This window comes from Echinops telfairi, unplaced genomic scaffold (assembly GCF_000313985.2).
Source record: "Echinops telfairi isolate 266 unplaced genomic scaffold, ASM31398v2 ScPeMD7_7467;HRSCAF=8505_1, whole genome shotgun sequence".
Taxonomy (NCBI): Eukaryota; Metazoa; Chordata; class Mammalia; order Afrosoricida; family Tenrecidae; genus Echinops; species Echinops telfairi.
In genome coordinates this window covers 4,013,915-4,024,901 of record NW_022111368.1, presented here as the reverse complement: position 1 = coordinate 4,024,901, position 10,987 = coordinate 4,013,915, and the positions used below count along the sequence as shown (strand labels likewise).

The window sequence follows — 10,987 nt, the reverse complement described above, 5'->3', positions numbered from 1 at the left end:
CCCCTTCCTCCATTCCTTTCTCCTGAGTAGCTGCCTTCTAGCCCGGGCTTCCTCTAGGTCTTTGACACCTGCAGGTCCCATCAGTTCCCAATGGACCAGCTCCTTTCCCTCTCAACAGTGCCCTCTGCTGCACCCTCACTCCTTCTCCCCGGAGACTCCCTTCCTTCAGGGGTGGTTCATTTGGTCATTCTGGCTAAATCATGTCTGCTACTCTCCGTGTTTTAGTGAAACGATTAAAGCCAGCATTTTACCAGATTCCCAAACACAGATGATACCTTTGAAACAGAAGGTATACCACACACACCTAATTTGAATGAAGACAGTCGTAAACCAATTTTGTGATGTTAAATGAGTACCTCTAGTCTGTTGTGTAGGCCAAGGAGGTCAACAAGACAAAGTTACATTATATATATTGTATACATAACTGGGGAAAAGATGTACTTTGTTTTCAAAAAAGCATGATGGGTCTGGTGTAGGTCCCACCTTCATCCTACAGTCTCTTGATCACTTCCTCAAATCTAGAAAGAGAGAGGAGTTCAATGTGCCCTGCTCCTCTTCAGGAAGGAAAATGTGAAATGCGAGCAGTGAGAGCCGGGCTGGCAATTTCTGAAAGCAGTCAGTAGGCATGGCTACAGATAGGGGCTGTCTATATTACCAGAATGTGTTAGAATAAAATGTCTGTGCCTGTTTAACATGAGCTTTGTACAGGAGACAGCAAGTAAGCGGTTACCTTAAATATTGTTACGTAGCACAGCTGAGAGTCAAAAATTTCCCTGTGTAAACAAATTGGAGGGCAATCCCACCCACAATCAACCAGCTAGACTAGAGATACATTGGCCTGGGTGGTGGTGGTGGGGGGGATCCTTAGCCTGCCCCATTCAAGACAGCTGAGGCTAGGGATTAGTGAGAGGAGAAGGGCAAGAGAGAAGAACAGAAGAAGCAGCTCACGATAAAAGGCAAGAGAGCAGCCCTAAATTCAAAGGCAGTTAGAAGAAAATGTCTTTTATTAAACTGGCCTGGGTATTTATTTGCATCACTGAACTGAGATGCGGCCTGGAGATGATTTAAAGTGTCCAGAGCATCTTTTCATGATCCGAATAGAGACGTTTCATTCGACCTAACCTGGCTCTCAGGAACCCTGGCGAGGAAGACACTCTCCCTGGGGCATCTGTTGAAGTGGCCCATAGAAGGAAAGAAGCATTATTGCTTTGTGATGCTACTTCCAAACTTTCCACTGGCTCATGCTATTGGGTATGTCAGCTAGATGTTCCTTCCTCCACATTATATCCCCTACCTTAAATGATCCTGGTAGTGTGGTGGTTACACATTGGACTGCTAACTGCATAATGACGGTTCAAAACCACCAGCCACTCCACAAGAGAAGATGGGGCTTTCTACTCTCCGAGAAGGTGGTGGTCTCGCCAACCCCTAAGGGCAGTTTTACCCTGTCCTATAGAGTTGTTATGACTTGAGATGGACCTAATGGCCATGAACGCATTTCAGAGAGCCTTGGTGGCATAGTGGTTACAAGTTAGGCTGCTAACTACAAGGTTGCTGGTTCAAAACCACCAGCCACTTCAAGGGAGAAAGATGAGGCTTTCTGCTCCTTTAAAGAGTTACAGTCTCAGAAGCCCAGGCGGCATATCTACCCTGTCCTACAGGGTCACCAAGAGTCTGAATCAACTCAATGGCAGTGAACTTGTTTGTTTGGGGTACATATTAGATGCTCAATAAATGTTTTCATTTTTCAGCAAACACCAAATATTGTGAGAGGTCTCTTTCATTATTCTGTAAAATACCCTCTGATTGCTTTTGATCTTTATTTTTACCCCCCATCCCTTGTTGCAGACATATTCCAAATGCTTCTGAGAGATGGTTTTGCCAGGAGTATATTACTAATTTAGTTTTGTGCCATCCACTAGGGTTCTAGCTACCATTTCCTCATGAAATACGGAGATTTACTTAATTTATTTGTGCCTTCCCTTTCTCACCTGTAAAATGGAAGAATTATCAGAGATTAGACTACAAGTAATTTTTATTTTGATAAGTGCCGGCTATTGCCTTCCAGGATGTGGTCAGTAATGAAAGCAGACAAAGCCTGCCATTGTTGAGGCTGCCTCCCAGCGTGTTCATGTGTTGTGAGAGAAAAACAATCAATCGCAAATTCATAATGAGCTAAATAAGTGAGATCGCATGTTGGAAGGTAATGAGTACTTTGGATTGGTACCAGGCATGGGAAGTGAGCTTCATGGAAACGTGCAGAAGCAGCAGCCTTGCCCAGGGGGAATGACAAAGCATCTTCTCACCGTCCTGATACCTCAGCCTGTTTCTGACGAGGATCAGGAAAAGCCTGAATGCTCAGAGATTGTCTTCCTGTAGCAAAGAATCGGGCATCAGAGGAATGAATGCTTTCTTGGAAGATTGATGATTACATGATGCAGAGATTACCCTGTAGCCTGGGAAAGTTGGGATTTGAAAGACATTTACAGTTATAGCAGGTTTAAGAATCGTGTACCTGAATGCTTAATGTAATATATAGTGTGCTCTTGCATCTCTTGTTCTCTGACAATTATTAAGTCATTGTTGTTGTTGTTGCTATTGTATAGTAGATTTGAATGTTCTAGCTACCCTTTCCATAAAACAAAAAATCAAACTCACTGCCATTGATTCAATGCTGACCCCTAGTGGGTTTCTGAGACTGTAACTGTTTACGGGAGTAGAAAGCCCAGTCTTTCTCCCTTGGAGCAGCTGCATGCTTTGGGCTGCGATCTTCAAAGTCAGCAGTTCAAAAACACCAGCCAGCTCCTTGGGAGAAAGGGATTCTTACTCCTATAAACAGTTACAGGCTCAGAAATTCACATGGGCAGTTCTAATCTGTCATACAGGGTTGCTATGAGTCATCATCAACCTGATGGCAGTGAGTTTTTTGTTTTGTTTTGAATATTTGTGCTTCTTCATATCCTTAAAGTTCTAAGCCCATGATGAACATGTGCAAACAGGACCATTCCCTCTCAATATAGTTTACTTTTCCTTTGTGGGGTGGATTTACATAAAAAGGCAGTTCAGTGGAAAACCAGCAGTCTCTATTTAGGTAAGCATTATCCTCTTAGGTTATAAATCAGTGTCGTAAACTATACATGATTTATTTTGTATACTATTTTTCATAAGTGCTTTTGTTTAGTATGAGAGGTTTACCTTTTCAGACCTAAAGGGTTTCTTGTTCCAAGTTCTTATGTATTTGAAAAGGGAACGTGTTAGAACAAATATGGGGGGAAATTTAACACGAGACTTCTCCCAAAACTAAATGCTTGGTGTCTCTATAGTTTTTCAGTTGACGTATTTGAGCAGAAGCTTTTAAATCTCAGTGCAGTACTCTGCTCACTAGCCAGAAAGCATTCTGAGTAATAAAATATGCATGATACCCTTTTCCCCTTTGGTAAGAACTGAGGTGAAAATAAATCTATTTTGGGTGTCTTTCAAATGTTCCTTGTTATAAATGAGTAAGTATTATCAGAAAAAACCCAGGCTACATTGCAGTGTACTTCTGATCCTTTAACAAGTGTACCAAAGCTTCGTGACCCATGGGTGTCTGAGCGTCGGTAGGGAGGGAGGGTGGGAGGTAAGGGTGAACAGAGCTGGGTGTTGCCGATAGGGTATAGGGATTGGCAGAATCCTGTGAGAGGGAGGACATACTTTGGGGGATGTAGGAAAGGAAGGAGGTAGTGGTGATAGGACGTGTATGAGGAAGTGCAGCAAGAGATGTGAAACAAATACTTTTTTATTAAGAAAGAATGGTCAAAAGATGAGGCAGGGCTGTGTGGTGGGGGTGTGGTGAGGCAAGAAGCGGGACAAGGCATAAAAAGAAAGCCAGACAAGATAACTTCATGAATGACTCAAGGGCACTTGGACTTCTTCTTCCACCTGCTTTGAAAATGGCTTCACTGGGGGTGCAGTGGGGTGCACATACCTATGAATTCTAGGCAATTGCATGCAAAACTAGGGCAGCTGCCTGACCAATTGTTCCCTTGCCCAGCTTGCACCTGTGCCCCTTTCTCGCTGCACAGATCCTGATGCCAGGCGTCCGCTCTCGGTTCTCAGGAAGCTTTGCCTTTCTCTTATCATCATTATACAAAACTCAACTCTGAGCAGAAGTGATCTCTGATATTGTAGCTTTTTCAGGGGACTTGCATTTTCCTGACACGGAGCAGATCTTATGCACTACCCGGGGAACTTTCTTTTAATCTCGCAGCAAGTTTTTCAATTGAACAAGACAGCGGTCGACAGGCAGGCATAAAACCCAATCAGTAGGGGTTGACAGAAGCCCATTAAAGGTGTAAAGATAAGTCAGGTCTTATTTGGAAGACTTCAGCTTTGTGAAGCCGCAAAAGGACCAGCAGCTCGGCCTCGCTTGATGGGGGGAGAACACGGACAGACCGTCTTTGTCAAATATCTTCCTGTCTGTTGTCATGGAGCTGCACAAAGCAATTCAGATAAAGACCAATGCAGATTTTGAAATGTCTCCACGTTCTGAAAGTTCACATCCGGACGACGTCCAGAAAAAACCCAACAACAACTTCATTTCTGTCAGATTTGTCCAAATCACACTTCAAATGGACCGACGTACCTTTATTCAGAGTCTGCCCTCTCTCCACCCAGGATGTATCTATCTGTCATTGCCTTCTTTGTTTGAAGCTGCTACTGATGTGTTGCTAATGCTTTCTTCTATGGAGGAAAAACAGCTAACACATGAACTGCCATCCTGAGGACATGTAGCATAGTTTTCTCCGTGATGCCACTTATTACATGAAGAACCTGTTTACAATGCTGCTTCTTTTTAACACCGTCACTTTTACTTAAAGGATAACTTTGTCCTTTCCTTGCATCCCCTTGCCTGGGCTATTCATTACCGTATATTACTTTCCTTTCACCTCTGAACTCATAGCATGGGAACTGAAGTGCTGTTTGAGGGACAGGTGCGGGCAGTAAAGTAAGCTCTCTGAGATAACTTTACAGAGTGGCCAGTGAGCAGTTTGTGGGCACACTTGTGATCGAGTCACCACAGTTCATTAGAGTAGTAGAGCTTTGAAGTCACCTAGGCCATTTCTCACGTTTTCAGAAGCTTGTCGGGGATTATAGCATTAGCTACTACAAGAGAGGGGCAGGGACTAAAGCATTTGTCTGAAAAAAATTGCAAGAAATAACTAGGCTCATTCGGTTGAAAAGATTTTCGTAGGGCAAATGATAATTCAGTGGAGTTCTAAAGAATGGGTAGTTACAGGAAGAACTAAGAGAATTATTTTGGAAGAGTTGGAGTAGCCAAAATAGTTACCTAAAAGTACAGTTTTAATAAGCAAGACACATTATACACAAACTTGAAAGAAATAATTTCTACAATCATTTGGGTCTTATTCCTGAAGAGGTTACTTAGCATGAGAAAGGTATAATCTGATTCGCAGACAGCAGATCAAGGAGTCTCTTGCATATATGTATATGCAATATATATATTGCCTTTAGGCACTTTATCCTTTGTGGGAAATCCAGCAATTCTGTATTCTAGTAATATAATATTGAGGGGAATAAATATAGTCAGGTTATCGATCTCTGAGTTGTTAGTTACCTGTCAACCTGAATGCATAGTTTACTAAAGCTGTTGTTCCTGGAAGACCAGACCTAGAAAGTAATAACCCCACGTCCAGCCATGGCTGTAAGGTGCTATCCAGTCATTTCTCACTCATAGTTATGCTTTGCCCAACAGAATAGACCACTGCTCCGTTTTCTGCCATCCTCACAAGCGTTGCTGTGTTTGGGACTCTTGTTTCAGCCACGGTGTCAGTTCCTCTGGACCAGGGTCCACCTGGTCCCTCCTGAGAACAGGTCCAAAGTACATGAAGCGGTATCTTGCCACGTCTGCTTCCAAGGAGCTTTCTGGTTGTGCTTCTTCCGAGGCCGATGTGTTCATTCTCTGGCAGCCCATGATATTTTTGAAATGCTCACCAACACCTTAATGAAAAGGTATCAAGAACGTTTTCATCTTCTTTGTTCCTTGTGCAGTTGTCACATGAACATGAATTGAAAACACCATGGCTAGCAGTAGGGGCCTCTTATTCCTGAAGGTGACTTCTTTGTTTTAGGCACTTACAACAGGCTGATTTGTAGCAGCCTTTCTCAGTCCAGTACATTGTTTGGTATCTTGACTGCTTCTTCCATGAGCATTGCTTACTGATCCAAGCAAAATAAAATCCTGTTTGCCATGATCTTTCCTGATTGGTACAATTGTAAAGCGATTTGGTTTCTTTTCTTGAGGCAGAATCCATGCACTTCCACGTCTCGGATTATTTGCCGAGCATGCAGATAGGATTGAGCATGATGTGAGGATACCACCATGATATACATCTTCCTTGATTTTAAAATATGCAGTATCTCCTTTTTATCTTCAAACAACCGCCTCTTGGTCTACAGACAGGCTCCACGTGAGCACAATTAGGTGCTCTGGGATTCCCTTTCTTCAAAATGTTATCCATGATAGGTTATGCTCTACACCGTGGAATGCCTTTACAAAATCAATAAAACACAGGTGAACACCTTTCTGGTGTCTGAAATCAGCAGCAATAGCTCTCCTTCCATGGCCTGTTCTGAACAGGGCTTGTGTTTCGGGCAGTGGACTGTGGCTATACTACTGCAACTATTTTAGAATTATCTTGAACACAATTCCACTTGCTTGTGATAGCAGTGATTTGTTTGGGCATTCTTTTGGATAACCTTTGTTTTTTGGAATGGTCATGCATACAGATTGCTTTCTATCAGCTGGCCAGGCTCCAAATTTGTGTGGCATCGATACACTGGACCTTCTGCAGTTGTTTCCAGCGTTGCTTCATTTTGATGCGGCATTTCAATTGGCTTTCTGTGAGCCTGTGCCGACAGATCATCTTGGACATTTTCTTTCAGATCTTTGATTCTTGGCCATTTTTACCCTCTTAAAATGGTAGAATGTCAATCAGTTATTTCTGGTATGGAAACCCTATGTAATCCCTCCATCTACTTTTGATGCTTCCAGCATTGTTCAATATTTGGCCCATAGAATCCTTGATTATGTCAACTCAAGGCTTGAATTGTTTTTCTTCAGTTTTCCTTAGCAGGAGAAGTCATCCATGTGCTCTTCCCTTTTGGTTTTCTAACTCCAAGTCTTTGCACCTTTTATGAAAATTGTTTCCTCTGGAGTCAGGCTGTGAAATCTGTTCAGTTGTATTTAAAGAGTCAAATTGCAATGCCATTTAAAAATGAAAGATGTCTTCTGTTTGAAATTGGATAAGTGGGAGAGTATCTGCCTTTGACATAAATGAAAGCAGCCCCTTCATATATCAGTGACACGTTGGAGAATCCTCTGGTGAACTTCGCAGCTGCTGTGGGCTAAGGAACCACTCATGTTCCTAGACTATTTATTTATTTTGAATATGTATCTAGATTTCACTAAGAATATTCTTTCTCTTCAAGTTAAATATCATTACTACATGCGAAGATTTTTTGCTATGAAATAGCACTTTCTATAAATGAGCACAGAATGTAGAAATATGGGATTTGCTCCTTTTAACACTAGCTTCTAAGAATTGAAATATACAGATTGCAATCTACTGAACAAAACAGATTTTGTTCTCTAAATAGAATGAAAACCTGCTATTTTAAGAAGCTCTAAGTACAATTAATTTCCAAGAACTTAAAAACATTGACTGTATCCTTTTATTTAATTTAAATGCTCAGTTAAATTAAGTAGGTCCATAAAAGAAATTTAAGAGAAAAATGAAAACAAGGGAGAAAATATTTGTTTTTCTTTTCTTGTTGTTAGCTTTAAGATATTCTAATTGTTAGCTTTTGGGATATTTCTTATTGCTAGCTGTGGGACAGCAATGGTAATAATAATGGATACATATGCATCAGTTGACCTCTTCATATGGGACAGTGTGCATTATGCTTCATGAGGTTTTCAAGGGCTGTGACATTCTGGAAGTAGATCACCCGACCTTTCTTCTGAGGTTCTGCTGGAAGGACTCAAATGACCACCCTTTTTTAACAGCCATGCTTATTAACTGCTTGTATGACCTAGGGATTGTGCTAATAACAGCTAACATTTAATTGGCTTTTAATAGATGCCTGCCCTATGCAAACCACTTTATTTTAATGATATAATTTACTCTTTACAACCAAATAAGGCAGGTATGGATACAATTATCTTTTTTTTTTTCAAAAGTAGTAACAGATTTTGGAGGAATAATTTACCTATTTGAAGTCCCACATCGGTGTGGGAGAGCTGAGATTAAAACCTGGCTTTGAACTGAGTAATTCCAGATGACACCGCCAGCACTGAGCATCTGTCTTTGCTTTTCCACCCCAGCTATGTGGGATCAGAAGCAGGATTCGAACAAGATCCTCAGGCGATCTTACAGGTCTTACTAAAATATAGATTCTGGGTCCATATATCTGGGGTGGGGATGCAAATTCTGAATTTGGGGCTCGAATAAGAATGAACTTCCTGAGCCAAACCCAGGAAGTCTAACTCCCAGATGTAATGCTAATTGGAAGATAAAGGACTTGGTGTATTCTTTCTTAGAAAGTAACATTATTATAGTTCACCTTTTACATCCTTTATGCATGCACCTAATGTTTTCTGTATTAGCTTATGGGAAAGGACACATTTTACTTAACTATTTCATTCAGAATTGTGATTTTGCTTTGTTTTTAACATGCACGTACTCAGAGGGAGGAAAGTTCGTTGAAAAACCCATATTGGACTCTAACTGAAGTTATGGGAGCCATGGCCAACCTGTTCCAGCTCTATTAGAGGGAAGGAGAATCCAGTCTTCCGTCTTCCTGAGGATGTTGGACAAAGGCCAGGCATCACTTCACCCTCAATCCTTCTTCACCTTATTCTGACATCAGACGCCCAGCCCATTGTACTTCTTTTCTGGGTTCCTTATCTGAAGCAATGACCTTTTATCACATAGACAACAATATGGGATGAAGGGAGTTTATTAGAGAAGCTAACAGGTTATCACAAGTATGGATCAGAAACATTAAGAGAGAGTTGTTTTCGTGTGTCTGATACACCTCTTCTCAGCATTCAGGAAGCATCTTTCTCTGGTCCTCGGGCCCTCAAGCTTATGGTCCCTTGGCCTCGTCTCTGCAGTCCTTTCAGTTAGTAGACTAGCACTTAACCATTCACACCATCTAGGAACTTCCAACACTCTTGCATGATGCCGTCAAGTGGATTACCACTTACATTGACCTTATGAACAGAAAGAAGTACTGCCCTGTCCTGAGCCATCCTCACAATTGTTATGTTTGAATCCATTGTTGCAACCCATATATTGGTCCATCCTGTTGAAGGTCTTCCTCTTGGTCACGGACCCTCTACCAAGCATGATGTCATTTTCTAGGGACTGGTCTCTCCTGATTACATGTCCCAAATATGTGATTCAAAGTCTCTCCATCCTAGTTTCGAAGGAGCACTTGGCAGTACTTCTTCCAAGATAGATTAGTTTATTCTTCTGGCAGTATTCTTTGCCAACACCAGAATTCAAGTGCATCCATTTTTCTATGGTCTTCCTTATTTATTATTCAATGTTCATATGCATATGAACTCCCTGCCACCAAATTGAGGTAGACCCATAGTGACCCTCTTCATATGCATATAAGGCTATGGAAAATATCATGGCTTAGGTCAGATTCACCTTCGTCCTCGAATTACTTATTTTTCAGCATTTTAAAGAGGTCTTGTACAGAAGATTTGCTCAATGCAATATCTAGTTTGATTCCCACTGACTGTAGAGCCACACCAAAAAACTGGAGACACAGCTGTTAAAAGTCAATCTTGTGGTGACGCTATCCAGGCTGGAACTGACTTCCTGGGTCCCTGAGACAGGAGTAGTTAGCAGAAAGATGAGGCTTCATCTTTCTCCCCTCAGGAGCCACTGGTGGTTTTGAACTGCTAACCTCACTGTTAACAGTCAATGCTAACCACTACACCACATTGGGAGCATGTGGGGGGACATTAAAACAGCAAATTTTCTTATTCCAAATAAATTTCAAGAGGTTGACTTCCTACTTCAAAATTTTAGTAATTATTTTAAAATCTTGATACACAGTTCTCAGAATACTTACTGGCATCAAAGTGCCAACTCACAACAAACATCTAGAACCGAATAGAATTGCCAGATAAGGGGGTTCTAGTGGTACTGTGGATTAAGCACTGCACTGCTAACCACAAGGTTGCAGGCTCAACCCCACCGATAGCTCTGAGGGAGAAAGAGAAGGCTTGCTGCTCCCATAGGAATGACAAAACTCGGAAACTCAAAGGGGAACTTCCACCTTCTTAAGGGGTTGCTGTGATGCAGGATCGACTCACCAGCTGGGACCTTTCAGTTGGGGGTTATGAGAAATGCTTTCTCGGGTGAGTAAACAGCTCCATGTCTTAGACCGGCACCAAACGCCCCACTGTCATGGGGATTCTGACACATGGTGCACCTGTGCTACCAGGCCTCCTGGGAAGAGGAGCAGAGGGAACAGTTTAGGGAGGGAAAGACTTTAGAACAAAGCATCATATTTGATCATGTAGGACTTTCTCATATCAATGCTTGCTTATCTCTGACTCACAAATATACACCTAGCTTTATATTTCTAAAGTGATGTGATAGGTTACATGTTGAACTATTCACCTGAAGATCAGCCACTTGAAACCACTAGCCCGCCTGCTCTGTGGGAGAAAGAGGAGGCTTTACTTCTGTAAAGATTTACAATCTCAGAAAACCACAGGGCCAGTTGCACTCTGTCCTGTAGGGTCACTATGGGTCAGAATTGACTTGATGTCACTGAGGTTTGGGGGTTTATATTTCAAAGGCACCCTACAGATGCAGTAGTTAAGGGCTTTGCTGCTGATGGAAAAGTCAGTGTATCAAACCCACCAACTGTAAAGATTACAGAAACCCTTAAAAACCCT

At 41.9% G+C, this 10,987-nt stretch overlaps 1 protein-coding gene and 1 pseudogene across 1 annotated transcript in view; one reads left to right on the top strand and one right to left on the bottom strand.

The window, feature by feature from the left end:
• LOC115873236 overlaps window positions 1-5,974 on the bottom strand; it is a 15,497-nt pseudogene extending 9,523 nt beyond the window's left edge.
• The window catches only part of NALF1 (NALCN channel auxiliary factor 1), a gene marked incomplete at its 5' end in the record, with an annotated part of 791,674 nt that overhangs the window by 532,931 nt on the left and 247,756 nt on the right, over window positions 1-10,987 (top strand). The window lies entirely within an intron of this gene.